We start from the raw sequence: 15,385 nt of genomic DNA, 5'->3' as shown, positions 1-15,385 counted from the left end.
AAATGCAGTGATAATGCCATCATGCCCAGGGCCAAAGAAACACCCATGAAACCTATAAAATACAGAGATGAAAACTGACCTTTGGCAATCAGAAAGTGACAAAAATCACAGGTGATCTGAATGAAAAGGGAAAAGCAGGGTCCATTTTTCAACTACTGTTAATAATGCAGTGGGGAACATTGTAGGTAGTAACATCATCAGACAATCACCCATAAGAACTCCAGGAAAAATTTATAGAAGTTCAGGAGGGTGATTAGCAAAAAGAATTAAGGGAGAAAATGTTCCTATTTCATTATCTGTTTGTCTTCTAAGAGTTACCTGAAAAACTCAGGTAACTCCAGGTAACTCCAGGAAAGCAGTTTCCTGGAAGTCATTGTTACTTATTTAAATCAGTAATGCTTGCTTTTTCTGTTTTATCTCTTAACATCTCATCTCTAGCTTACATAAAGGGCTCCCCACATCAAGAATACAGTGTTTTCTAGTTGTTCCCTGGGAAAAGTGCATAGGTCTAGTTCCTCCATACACTGTTGAGCTGCAAGAGCATAGTACTGAGGATGGAGGGGGGGAAGATGGCAGAGGAGTAGGGGACCCTATTTCAACTGGTCCCCGGAATTGAGCTGGATATCTACCAGACCACTCTGAACACCCACAAAACCAGCCTGAGATGTAAGAAGATCTGAATCTCTACAAACAGAATATCACAGGTGGTTGGTTTTGAGGTACAAAGCAGGGAGCCGTGATTCCATGGGCAGATATCGGAGGTTAAATGGCAGCGGGAGGGTGCCTGGCCATGGGGATCCTACACTGCCGGTGAGTGACAGCCTCACACGCTGCAGACGGGGTGCAGACTCACAGACCAGTAGCGGCGGGGAAAGGACTTTAGGGCAGCCCCTGAGGTGGAAACCTGGAGCAGCAGGGTCGCACGCATGAACTGGGAGTGGCTGGTGGTTTTAGAAGCACAAAGGGCAGAGACGTGCTCCGACCTGGAGGCAGAACTGGGAGTGCTGTGGAGGGGCGCACAACCCAGTACGCTGCAGTTTATAGCAGCATGGACAGAAACGGAGACAGTGTGGCCTGGAGAGCTCACTGAAGAACAGACTGCGATCTCTCTGCTCTGAGGCAGAGGGTTGGAAACGGTCTCTTCTGCTCTGACTCACAGAAGAGACATGGAGAGCTGCCAGGGAAAGCTGCCAGAGAACAAAAGCCCCCAAAACTGATTTCTGCTGAGCCCATCCCCCACCACAGGGGTGCAGGGCAACTCCGCCCGAACAGGGTTGCCTGAGTAACAGTGTGGCAGGCCCCTCCTGCAGAAGACAGGCTGGGGAAACAAGAGGCCAGCAACCCTAAGGTCCCAAGAAAACAGGTGCATCTTGCTTGGGTTCTGGTCAATAATTTGGACTCTATACATTCCCTCAAACACCCATCAACAGAATGACTAGGAGGAGCCCCCAAAATAGAAAAGACTCAGAGATTATGACTTATGCTGCAGATTTACAAATGGATGCAGATATAACCAAGATGTTGGAGATGGATTTCAGGCTAGCAATTGTGAGGACAATGGCTAGAATGGAGAAATCAATTAATGGCAACATAGAGTCTCTAAGGGCAGAAATAAAAGGTGAATTGGCAGAACTTAAAAATGCTATCAATAAGATCCAATCCAATCTAGATAATCTAACAGCTAGGGTAACTGAGGCAGAAGAGAGAATAAGCAACCTGGAAGGCAATATAATAGATAAAAAGGGAAAAGGGCCAAGGAAAAACAACTCAGAATCCATGAAAATAGAATCAGAGAAATAAGTGACACCATGAAGCATTCCAATGCAGAATAATTGGAATCCCAGAGGGAGTGGAGAGAGAGAGAGGACTAGAAGATGTATTTGAGCAAATGGTAGCTGAGAACTTTCCTAATCTGGGGAATGAAACAAACATTCGAGTCCTAGAGGCAGAGAGGACCCCTCCTAATATCAAGGAAAACAGGCCAACACCCCGGCATGTAATAGTAAAACTTGCAAATCTTAGAACCAAGGAAACCATCTTAAAGGCAGTTAGGGGGAAGAGATTCCTTACGTACAGAAGGAGGAACATCAGAATAATGTCAGACCTATCCACAGAGACCTGGTAAGCCAGAAAGGCCTGGCAAGACATATTCAGGGTACTAAATGAGAAGAACATGCAGCCAAGAATACTTTATCGGCAAGGCTTTCATTTAGAATGGGTGGAGAGATGCAGAGTTTCCACGACCGGCAGAAACTGAAAGAATATGTGACCACTAAGCCGGCCCTGCAAGAAATATTAAGGGGGGTTCTATAAAAGGAGAAAGACCTCAAGAGTGATATACAACAGAAATTTACAGGGACAATCTATAAAAACAACGTCTTCACAGGCAACATGATGACAATTCATATCTTTCAATAATCACTCTCAACGTGAATGGCCTAAACGCTCCCATAAAACGGCACAGGGTTGCAGATTGGATAAAAAGACAGGACCCATCCATATGCTGTCTACAAGAGACTCATTTTGAACCTAAAGATATATCCAGACTGAAAGTGAAGGGATGGAGATCCATCTTCCATGCCAGCGGACCTCAAAAGAAAGCTGGGGTAGCAATTCTTATATCAGGCAAATTCGATTTTAAACTAAAGTCTATAATAAGAGACACAGAAGGACACTATATCACTCTTAAAGGGTCTATCCAACAAGAAGATCTAACAATTGTAAATATCTATGCCCCCAACATGGGAGCAGCCATCTATATAAGTCAACCGTTAACCAAAATAAAGAGTCATATTGATAACAATACGTTAATTGTAGGAGACCTCAATACTCCACTCTCAGCAATGGACAGATCATCTAAGCAGAAAATCAACAAGGAAACAAGAGCCTTGAATGATACATTGGACCAGATGGACCTCATAGATATTTACAGAACATTCCACCCTATAAAACAACAGAATACTCATTCTTTTTGAGCGCACATGGAACTTTCTCCAGAATAGACCATATACTGGGTCACAGATCAGGTCTCAACCGATACCAAAAGATTGAGATTATTCCCCGCATATTCTCAGACCACAATGCTCTAAAACTGGAACTCAATCACAAGAAAAAATTTGGCAGAAATTCAAACACTTGGAAGCTAAAGACCACTCTGCTCAAGAATGTTTGGGTCAACCAAGAAATCAAAGAAGAACTTAAACAATTCATGGAAATCAATGAGAACGAAAACACATTGGTCCAAAACCTATGGGATACTGCAAAGGCGGTCCTAAGGGGGAAATACATAGCCATCCCAGCCTCACTCAAAAAAATAGAAAAATCCCAAATTCACCAACTAACTCTACACCTTAAAAAACTACAGAAAAAGCAACAAATGACGCCTAAGCCATGGATTAGAAGAGAAATAATTAATATTAGAGCAGAAATCAATGAATTAGAAACCAGAAACACAGTAGATCAGATCAATGAAACTAGAAGTTGGTTCTTTGAAAGAATAAGATCGATAAACCACTGGCCAGACTTATCCAAAAGAAAAGAGAAAGGACCCAAATTAATAAAATTATGAATGAAAGGGGAGAGATCACGACTAACACCAAGGAAATAGAAACAATTATTAGAAATTATTATCAACAACTATATGCCAGTAAACTGAGCAATCTGGATGAAATGGAGGCCTTCCTGGAAACCTATAAGCTGCCAAGACTGAAACAGGAAGAAATTGACAACCTGAATAGTCCAATCACCAGTAACGAGATTGAAGCAGTGATCAAAAACCTCCCAAAAAACAAGAGTCCAGGGCCTGATGGATTCCCTGAGGAATTCTACCAAACATTCAAAGAAGAAATAATACCTATTCTACTGAAACTGTTTCAAAAAATAGAAACAGAAGGAAAACTTCCAAACTCATTCTATGAGGCCAGCATTACCTTAATCCCCAAACCAGGCAAAGACCCCCATCAAAAAGGAGAATTTCAGACTGATATCCCTGATGAATATGGATTCCAAAATCCTCAACAAAATCCTAGCTAATAGGATCCAATAATACATTAAAAGGATCATCCACCACGACCAAGTGGGATTTATCCCCGGGATGCAAGGGTGGTTCAACATTCGCAAATCAATCAATGTGATAGAACACATTAATAAGAGGAGGGAGAAGAACCATATGGTCCTCTCAATTGATGCAGAAAAAGCATTTGACAAAATACAACATCCTTTCCTGATTAAAACTCTCCCGAGTATAGGGATAGAGGGAACATTCCTCAAGTTCATAAAAATCCATCTATGAAAAACCCACAGCAAATATCATCCTCAATGGGGAAAAGCTGAGAGCCTTTCCCTTAAGATCAGGAACACGTCAAGGATGCCCACTCTTGCCACTGTTGTTCAACATAGTACTAGAAGTCCTAGCAACAGCAATCAGACAACAAAAAGAAATAAAAGGTATTCAAATTGGCAAAGAAGAAGTCAAACTCTCTCTTTTCGCAGACAACATGATACCTTATGTGGAAAACCCAAAAGACTCCACCCCCAAATTGCTGGAACTCATCCAGCAATTCAGTAATGTGGCAGGATACAAAATCAATGCACAGAAATCAGTTGCTTTCTTATACACTAACAACGCAACTGTAGAAAGAGAAATTAGAGAAATGATTCCATTTACAATAGCACCAAAAACCATAAGATACCTCAGAATAAACCTAACCAAAGAGGTAAAGGATCTATACTCTAGGAACTACAAAACACTCATGAAAGAAATTGAAGAAGACACAAAAAGATGGAAAAATATTCCATGCTCATGGATCGGAAGAATAAACATTGTTAAAATGTCTATGCTACCCAGAGCAATCTATACCTTCAATGCCATCCCGATCAAAATTCCAATGACATTTTTCAAAGTGCTGGAACAAACAATCCTAAAATTTGTATGGAATCAGAAAAGACCCCGAACTGCCAAGGAAATGTTGAAAAAGAAAAACAAAGCTGGGGGCATCACGTTGCCCGATTTCAAGCTATATTACAAAGCTGTGATCACCAAGACAGCATGGTACTGGCACAAAAACAGACATATAGGCCAGTGGAACAGAATAGAGAACCCAGATATGGACCCTCAACTCTATGGTCAAATAATCTTTGACAAAGCAGGAAAAAACATGCAATGGAAAAAAGACAGTCTCTTCAATAAATGGTGCTGGGAAAATTGGACAGCCACATGCAGAAGAATGAAACTCAACCATTCTCTAACACCATCACAAAGATGAACTCAAAGTGGATGAAAGACCTCAGTGTGAGACAGGAATCCATCAAAATCCTAGAGGAGAACATAGACAGTAACCTCTTTGAAATCAGCCACAGCAACTTCTTTCAAGATACATCTCCAAAAGCTAGTGAAACAAAAGCAAAAATGAACTTTTGGGACTTCATCAAGATAAAAAGCTTCTGCACAGCAAAGGAAACAGGCAACAAAACCAAGAGGCAACCCACAGAATGGGAGAAGATATTTGCAAATGACACTACAGATAAAGGGCTGGTATCCAAGATCTATAAAGAACTTCTCAAACTCAACACCCAAAAAACAAATAATCAAGTCAAAAAGTGGGCAGAAAATATGAAAAGACACTTCTCTGAAGAAGACATACAAATGGCTAACAGACACATGAAAAAATATTCATCATCATTAGCCATCAGGGAAATTCAAATCAAAACCACACTGAGATACCACCTCACACCAGTTAGAATGGCAAAAATGGACAGGGAAAGAAACAACAAATGTTGGAGAAGTTGTGGAGAAAGGGGAACCCTCGTACACTATTTGTAGGAATGCAAGTTGGTACAGCCACTTTGGAAACAGTGTGGAGGTTCCTCAAAAATTTAAAAATAGAGCTACCCTATGACCCAGCAATTGCACTACTGGGTATTTACCCCAAAGACACAGATGTAGTGAAAAGAAGGGCCATATGCACCCCAATGTTCATAGCAGCAATGTCCACAATAGCCAAACTGTGGAAAGAGCCGAGATGCCCTTCAACAGATGAATGGATAAAGAAAATGTGGTCCATATATGCAATGGAATATTACTCAGCCATCAGAAAAGATGAATACCCAACTTTTACATCAACATGGATGGGACTGGAGGAGATTATGCTAGGTGAAATAAGTCAAGCAGAGAAAGTCAGTTATATGGTTTCACTTATTTGTGGAACATAAGGAATAGCATGGAGGACATTAGGAGAAGGAAGGGAAAAATGGGGGGGGATTGGAGGGAGAGATGAATTATGAGAGACTATGGACTCTGAGAAACAGTGTTTTAGAGGGGAGGAGGGGGGATTGGTTAGCCCGGTGATGGGTATTAAGGAGGGCACGTATTGCATGGAGCACTGGGTGTTATACGAAAACAATGGACCGTGGATCACCACATCAAAAACCCGTGTTGTATGGTGACTAACGTAACATAATAAAATAAAAAAAAAAAAAGAATTGAGAACAATGAAAAAAGAGCATAGTACTGAGGAAACACTTCATCCCTTCCTCTCTTCAACCTACCTTCAAGTGCACCTGTGGGGATTTGTACAATTCCAATAGTGTCTTTCCTCCACCTACTCCAAATCTGTGCAAAAATGGCTGATGGCATTCCTAAAGTGATGGCCATGAACCTATTGTTTCTCATAGGTAAAATTGGGTAAAGTCTTGCCCCTTCCCGTAAGCCACATCAGGGTGCTCTCCAAGTTGCTTTGATTACCGTGGTAGGCATTGTAGTCATGATATCCTAAAATTGTGTGGTTTAACCAAAGGGGATTCCTATTGATCTCCTCAATGGCAGACACGAAGGCCAGAACATTGTTGTTGAATCCCCCTGCATTGAGGGAAGTGCGTTAGGAATCAGAGCCCATCCAGGGCTTTCTCAAAAAGAGAAACAACTTTATTCTTACCCATTCGCTATAGTAAGGTCCCAATTGGGGAATAGATTGTGCTCTACCCTTGGATGAAATCTTAAGCAGGTGCCACCAATTGGTTTCTTTTTAAAAGTCATTTTCAGGTCTTAAAAGTCCTTTGGCCACTTTGAGACATAGTGACTGCTGGGCCAGCTTAAGTACTCAAAACAGGGCCTGAGAGACTTCCCGTTGAAAGGAAGAACCAAACCAAATCAATGGAAAACCAACTATTTTATTTTTGTTTTTACCCCAAATATTTATCAATACATTAATCCATGATGTGATGTCAGAAAACACAACGATGAATATAATTGGAAGGAAGAAGCAAATATTGTTACTAGAGATGATAGCAATTTTTAAAAATATATATATAGAATCTTACAATATTTGTCCTTTTGTGACTGGCTTATTTTTTAAAAAAGATTGGTTGATTTGAGAGAAAGAGAGAGAGAAAGCACGAGCACAAGTGGGGGGCAGAGGCAGAGGGTGAGGAAGAACAGACTCTCCACTGAGCAGGGAGCTCAATGTGGGGCTTGATTCCAGGACCCTGAGATCATGACCTGATCTGAAGGCAGATGCTTAACCAACTGAGCCACCCAGGCACCCCGCAACTGGCTTATTTTATTTATCACAATATCCTTAAGGTTCATCCTTGTTGTAGCATGTGCCAGCATTTCCTTTCTTTTAAAGGCTGAATGACATTCTATTTTATTCTGTTATTTGAAACCTTGAGCATTCCCCAGGTGAAATTTAAAACTGGGCCCCATATAGAGGGCAAGGAGAGACCAAAGAAAGAGGCAGATCACTCTAGATTGGTTGTCAGGTTAAATAAACAAGGGAACTTACATATGAGGCTTGTCTTGGGTGGCCACAAAATAAGCAGGTCTCCACATTCATCCTTAAAAGTCTTTATAGAGGCCTTACCTGGGCTCAGTTACATACTCAGTCCAGATGGTCTCAACAACATCTTATTCTCTCAAGGCTGTATCCTTTACATTGCCAGTTGTCCAGTTGCCCAGGTTCAGCTTGAGGATCAACCAGTGGTCACATTCTCTTGATGACCTCCTCCAACAATACCATGTTTTTGGAGTTGATTTTTATATAAACTGTGAAATACCAAAGTTATATACACATGTAGGTTTGATTTGGGGCTTATTATTCTAGTCCACTAGCCAATGCCTATTTGATATGCCTATCCTTGCACCCATACCGTATCCATGTGCACTGTCTTAATTATTATGATTTTGTATAATTGCTGATATTTGATAGGACAAGTCCCTTGTCTTTGATTTTCTTTTTCAGAAGTGCCTTATTGTTTTTTCTTTATTGCATTATTGCCTTATATATATTTTGCAATCATTTTTTTCAATTCCCATAAAAAATTCTATTGCATTTTGTGTGAAATTTCTTTGATCTATAGATTAATCCTTAATCTATAGATTAAACAACTGACATCTTGATGATATTGAGTCTTTCTAGTCATGAATATGGTATATATATCTATTTATGTAAGTCTTTTAAACACATCTTAATAAGTTTTGTGACTTTGAGTGTTGCATATTTTTTGTTATATTTATCTCTAGGTACTTGGTATTTCTTAATTTACAGTGGTGCCTTCTCTTTATTTAAGCTTTTCAGTTGTTTACTGATAGTATAATGAAAACACAACTGACTTTTAAAGTATATTAATTTTATAACCAAATTGCCAAACTTTGTTTTTTCTAATTGTCTGTAGAATTTTTGTGTGTTTTCAATCTAAATCATGATATCACCTGCAAATAACAAATTTCATTTCTTCTTTTAAAGAGCTTATGTCTGTAATTTCTTTCTCTTATGTTATTACACTATCTAGAACTTTCAATACCCATTCAATAGAAGTAATTATAGTGAACATCGTGGTATTATTCTTTATTTTATTTTATTGAAATATAGTTGACATGTAACATTGTATTTGTTTAGGTGTACAACATAATGATTTCATATATGTATATAAAATCACTAAAATAAGTCTAATTAACATCCATCTCCACACATAGATTGGAATCAAACATTTTTTTCTTGTGATGAGAACTTTTAAGATCTACTCTCAGCAACTTTTAAATTTACAGTACAGTATTATTAACTATAGTCATCATGGTGTACAGGACGTCCCTATGACTTAGGGTGTGTGTGTGTGTGTGTATTCATTGATGCATCTCCAGCCCATAGCCCAGGATCTGGCACACAGGTGATCAAGAAGTACTTGTTAGATGATCCAGGTTTGGGATGCTTATACATTCACACACAAATAATGGGGCTTTTGTTCAAACCTCATAAAAGATGCATATCTACTTGCACTTTAAAAGTGGACAGTTCTCACTCCCTTCCTATGTGGCTACGTGGTGCTCCCCCCCCCCCCCGGCACCCAAGACAAATCACAAGTGAGTGTCTTTTAGCTGGCCCGGTGGGAAGGGACCTCACACTACTGAGTTCCCATTGTGCATGAAATTTGACTGAACCGGCCCCATCCCTAAGAAACTGTCAAGGGGGCATCACCACTACACGACAGGAGCCCGAGGTCCTGAAAGTCAAGGGCCAGTATCCCTTGTGAGGAATGCTCCTGCTCCAGCCGGTCACTCTGTTTTAAGGTTCTTCCACTGATGCGCCGCTCACTATCTGACGGAGTTTGGGATGTCCCTTTTGTTTCTAGCAGCGAACCGCCGGCAGACTGCGGAGTCTGTCGCCTCTTCAGCCGTCGTGTCCTCCTCTGGGTCTCTCCGAGTCAACTTGGCTGCGGTTCCCTTCGCACCTGGCGGGCTTTGCGCTCTTCAGCGGCCTCCCCCCGGCAGCCAGTCAGAGGAAGGGAGAAGGTTGAAGCTGAGCAATGGCCCGGAGCCCTTGCTGGGCACCGACCGGAAGCGGCGGCGAGTTCCCCGGGGCGGGGCTTTCTGCCACTTCCGGCCGGCCGTCTCTTCCGGGAGACCCGCGGGCGCCGCTTTGGCGGCGGGAAGTAGATCCCCCTGCGCGGGAATGCTCGGCCAAGGTCTGAGCTGGCAGCTGCTTCCGGGAACGGCTGGTCTGGAGCGGCGCGGTGTGTGCTGGGAGCAACCCGAGGGCCAGATCCTGGCCTTGGAGGCCCGTCTTTCTTTGAACTGCTTTTCCTAAGGGGCTGGGGACCCCCGGGGTGTGTCTCAGGAAGTGAGAGACCAGGGGCACTAAGGAGTGGGCTCTGCAGACCTCGCCTGGAGTCTGGGCACGACTAGGGAACCAGATGACGGTGCTGTGCTTCCGGACGTGGATTGCACGTGTGCGGCCCTGAGTCTCCGGGCGAGAGCCCGGCCAGGAGAGCGCGGGCTGTGGCGCAGGGCTGCGACTGCGCATGTGCGCACCTGCGCGGAGGGGCGAGGCGGGTGAGCCCGTGAAGTGGGTGTGGCAGCTGGGGGTTGGGCTGCTGAGCTGCTGGAGCTGGAGAGCCGTTTCTCCCACCAAGGGATGTGGACAGAGGGGTCAGCTTTCACTGACCCTTTTCTACTCCGTCTAACCTCACTGCTGTGTGGTGCTGCTCCAGGGAGGTATTTCCTAGATGGGGAGAGATGTGGATCTCCTAGTGAATTCTTACAGTAAAAAGCACAGAACTGGGTTTGGGATGGGGGTGCCAGAGCTGCGGTGGCCTCAAGGCAGACCCTGGATTATGATGCAGATGGCCAAAGATTGGAATCCTGCCCAGGAGAGCCCTCCTTGAGAATACTAGGTCTGCCTTTGTCTCAGACCCACGGTTCTCCCAGAGCTCAGATTTCCAGGACTCTGTAGGACAAACGCCGGGTCCTTTATGATGTGGGGCCATGGAGTGGACAGTCAAGAAAGAATTCTTGAGAATTTGCATGAATTTTCAGTGCATAAAGGAGTTTTTTATTAAGCACGGGGACAGGACCTGTTGGCAGAAAGCTGCACTGGGATTGCGAGGAGTGACTGATGATGTACTTTTTAGTTAGTGGGGTTTAAGGATAGCGTTAAGTCTCTAAGGTATTTGGAAGCAAGGCTTCCAGGACCTTGAGGGGCTAGCTGCTGTTATGATAAGGTTATTTACTACTGTCTAATAAAACATTAGTCATGAGACACTTCAGATGTGTCTTAGTGGGCCATATATTTGAAGGATGACTGCTAACATATCTTCTGGGTGTCGGGGGGTGAAGTTACAATAACCAGAGCAAAGCTACAGTGGTAAAACATTGAAGGAAGTCCTTGAGGGAGGTGTAGGAGTGTTACAGTCTTTATGCCTAAAGAATCCTGCCTGGAGACTGAGACACAGCAAAGTCTGGCCTTTGCACCCTTTTCTGCCATCACCTCCCTCTGGCCAAGTACCTGAGGTGAGGGCAAGCATGGCCCAGGGGGGTGTAACTATTTTCCAACTGGATTCCAAGAAAGGCCTGATGGCTCAAGATTCCTTCTTTCCTTTATCTGCCATTCTTTGTAACATTGTCCAGGAGGTGGACAGAATCGTTTTGCTTACCTAAAAATTAAGATTCTGGTGTTTGTTTTTTTTTTTTTTTTTTTTTAAGACTTTATTTATTTAGGAGAGAGTGAGAGAGAGCGGGGGTCGGGGGGAGATAGTACTCAAAAGGACATACTGTATTTGCCGCTCACCTTCATTTTTCTTAGGAAAAATCACCTCGCCAGCTACAGTTCTTTTCCTTGCATCTACTGGATCACCAAAAGCTTGCATAGATTTCATTCTGCTTATAGGAAAGGACATATGCTGGGGTAAAACTATGCAGATGATCCTATCCCTTTTTCAAACTAGGGACAACTTTTATGATTTCCAGGATACAAGTTCTGTTATTTGGACTATAATAGCATCAAAATGATAATGCCAAACATATAATGCAATTTACAATTTTTTTTTTTTTTTAGATTTTATTTATTTAACAGAGAAAGAGAGAAAGTACAAGCAGGGAGGAGCAGCAGGCAGAGGAAGAGGGAGAAGCAGACTCCCCGCTGAGCAGGGAGCCCAACATGGGGCTCAGTCCCAGGACCCTGCAATCATGACCTGAGCCGAAGGCAGACACTTTACTGACTGAGCCACCCAGGCGCCCCTACAATTCTTTGAAAAGAATTATAAACAGCCACATTCTCTAGCCCAGATACATGTGGACTCTGGTGACTGTTGAAATTCTCAATCATACAATTACATTCACTTCTTGTATCAAAAGTCCCCAAGAGCTTTCTCAGGCTTCATGATTCTCTCAAAGGACCAACAGGATTCAGAAGAGCCATTATACCATAATTATGGTAAAAGGATAGATTAAAATAAGCAAAGGGAAATAGCACATAGGGTGAATGAAGCCTAGGAGAAATCAGGTGCAAACTTTCAGTTGTCCTCTCTCAGTAGTGACATAGACAGCACTCTCAGCAATGATGTATGACTACACATGTGAAGTGTCGACAATCAGAGCTCACCCAACCTTGGTCTCCAGGGTTTTTACTGGGGGTCAGTCATGTAGCCATGTAACATCCACATAACTGAGCTTAGCTACTTAACCTCCAGCTTCCTTCCTCAGAGGTCATACTGGTACAGCATCATCTGTAGCCTCATGCATACAAAAGCAGGCATTCACTCTAAGTCACATTGTTAGCATAAACTACCCAAACTGATACAGTGTGGTCCAAGAATGTAGACTTACAAAACACTCTTATTAGGCAGAATGTTCCAAGGACTCAGAATTTATCTCCCAGGAGCTGGTCAAGGGCTAGTGTTTTCTTTGTAAAGTGCAGAATTTGAGTAACCAAAGCCTGCTGAATTAACATTCTACTCTACACTTTCTGACAGTGTCCAACCCAGTGCAAAGTCTACTTTTGTGATGCCCTCCCCCAAATCAACTGAAATAAATCCACTTCCTGTAGGTTCTTTCTACTATGCAATTTCTGAGATGTTCCATTGTTCCTCATGCTAAGCAGTCACCTATTGCAGGAATTTTGTTCAACTGCACATGTTTCTCATGAGTTCTGGCTGGTGGGCATTGACCTAGCCAATATATAAGTTTTTACCCTTACAAATGGATTAAGTTGTTTTAAAGGGGAAATTGCTTACCATTATAAGAATATGAAAATTCACATAAAAAAACTAAAATCTGGGGATGCCTGGGTGGCTCAGTTGGTTTAGCGTCTGCCTTCGGCTCAGGTCATGATCCCAAAGTCCTGGAATCAAGTCTGCATCAGGCTCCTTGCTCAGTGGGAGGCCTGCTTCTCCCTGGCCCTCTTCCTGCCCCTCCCCCTTCTTGATCCCTCTCTCTCTCTCTCTCTCTCTCTCCCCCTGACAAATAAATAAATAATCCTTTTTTAAAAACCCAAAAAACTAAAATGTGTCTTAGGGCCTCAGAATGTATGTTTAAAAAGACAAATTTATAGTATTGTTTTGACAGTCCATAATTGTATTGGAATACTGTAACATATCCTTTCAGTACATGAAAGATAATGTTTTAAATATACAGAAGATATAAAATCAGTTTTACTAGGATTCTTCCAAGAATTAAGTACCAAAAAATTGTTTGACCAAAGAGCACAAATTATTTTGCAAACATAAAAATTGTAAGTGAACACATATTATCATTTAGAGATCGCATTCAGCTGTAACAGAAAACTCCTACAATCTGCTTCATGTATTTATAAGGTACCTATTTCTCATATAGAATTGTCCAGAAACAAAAAGTACAGGGTAAATGCAACCACTTGACAATGCAATCAGGAAACAAAGTCCTTTGTGTTTTCTGACACAATTATAAATTTCAGAAGTTCCTGTGGAGTCAGGTACACAGGGCCACTGGACATATTACAGGAAAATGTTTACAACACAAATCCAACCTAACACAAATACGGTAAAATTGGAGAAATGAGGGAGTGTCAGGAAAGGTCACCAACCAAAAAACAAACAAATCAGTGGCCTGGGTGGATGTATTGGAGCTTGCAGGAAAGATCTAAATTATGGATATGTGAGAATGGAAGTGGATACATGACAGGAGAGCTATGGGAGATGCCTGTGGATGACACCAACTCTGATGAAGTCAAATAACTGATTTTTGGTTTGTAGACACTCCTGATTAATGGGCCCAGAAGGCAGGAAAATCTGCTAGAAACTGATGCTTACCAAGCTCTGATGCATACATTTTACTGTACAATAGTTCACAAAACTAAGTATGACATGTTCATTTCTGCCTTTCTGATCTCATACAAAGTTTGCCATCTTTACCATTTCTAATCTGGGACGATATGGGGAAAAGATTCTGGGAAATGTTCCCAGGCTTACCCACATTGATACATCACAATCTATCACAAAATAGCTACTCTAGCTTTTATCATAGTCAAAGCTCTGTATCCAATTCCCGCCAAGAGCTAAGGTGAGCAAAAATGAGCAAAAGAGGAAAGTAAGTCAGATGATGGTGTCTTCATTCAACAGCTTTACACTGAGGAATCTCTGCCAGAAAATAAAATATTGTGTCCACTACCTAGAAGAAATGCCAAACATACATTTTTTTTTTTAATACAAAAGACTGAGAACCTCAAAAATACTGTTTTTCTTAGAAAGGAGAAAAGAGAGATTAGATGTCTGGTATATAAATCCCAGTATGTGCAAGAAACAAAATTCCAATGACACCAAAGTATCATTATCATAATAACCACATGCTTGAAACCTAATGAAAATTAGAAATAAAATGGATCTAAAATCCCAAAGATTACATATTTAAAAATAACTTCAAAAGATCTACTGGTCCAAAGACTTATAGGATAAATAATTTCTATGTAAACAATTCATAATTAAAACACTGTATATCAAAAGGTATGTCTTGGCTGACCGGGTATATAGTGGGTAAAATGGTGGCCCCCCCAAAAGATATGTCCACTCTGAATCTGTGAGTGTGACTTTACTTGAAGAGTCCTTGCAGATGTAATAAGGATCTCAAGATGAGATCATCCTGGATTAGGGTGGGCACTGAATTCTATGACACATGTCCTTACAAAAAAAAGGGATCAAGCAGGTAGAAATGGTGATGTTAAGACAGGGCAGAAATTGGAATGTCTATAAGCCAAGGAACACTTAAGTGTTGTGGTAGCCACCAGAAGCTTGTAAAGTGGCATGGATCAAGTTCCTCCTCAGAAGGAAATATATTTTATATATATATTTTAAGATTTTATTTGACAGAGAGACAGAGAGAGAGGGAACACAGGCAGGGGGAGTGGGAGAGGGAGAAGCAGGCTTCCTGCAGAGCAGGGAGCCCAATGTGGGGCTTGATCCCAGGACCCTGGAACCATGACCTGAGGCAAAGGCAGACGTTTAGCAACTGAGCCACCCAGGTGCCTATATGTGTGTGTGTGTGTGTGTATACACACATACATATATATATACACACATCTATATATATACTTTTTTTTTTAATAGAGCATAAACGGGAGGAGGGGTAGGGAAACAGAGGGAGAGG

At 41.9% G+C, this 15,385-nt stretch overlaps 2 protein-coding genes across 3 annotated transcripts in view; one reads left to right on the top strand and one right to left on the bottom strand.

Moving 5' to 3' along the window:
- LOC123834257 (zinc finger protein 556-like) overlaps positions 1 to 15,385 on the top strand; it is a 66,443-nt gene that overhangs the window by 33,337 nt on the left and 17,721 nt on the right. The window lies entirely within an intron of this gene.
- Positions 1 to 15,385, bottom strand: part of LOC123834268 (zinc finger protein 77-like) — an 81,727-nt gene that overhangs the window by 56,430 nt on the left and 9,912 nt on the right. Inside the window, exon 3 of one of the 2 annotated variants that reach the window (XR_006788426.3) lies at positions 11,446 to 14,413. The exons of the other annotated variant lie outside the window; for it this stretch is intronic. The gene's annotated coding sequence lies outside the window, so the exon portion shown is untranslated. Of the gene's footprint in view, positions 1 to 11,445; positions 14,414 to 15,385 lie in introns of those variants that run through there. 2 annotated transcript variants of the gene reach the window in all.

Source organism: Mirounga angustirostris, unplaced genomic scaffold, assembly GCF_029215605.1.
Source record: "Mirounga angustirostris isolate CCGP_5_RB_7025 unplaced genomic scaffold, mMirAng1.0.hap1 SCAF_1, whole genome shotgun sequence".
NCBI classification, from domain to species: Eukaryota; Metazoa; Chordata; class Mammalia; order Carnivora; family Phocidae; genus Mirounga; species Mirounga angustirostris.
This window is presented reverse-complemented; position numbering and strand designations above follow the sequence as displayed.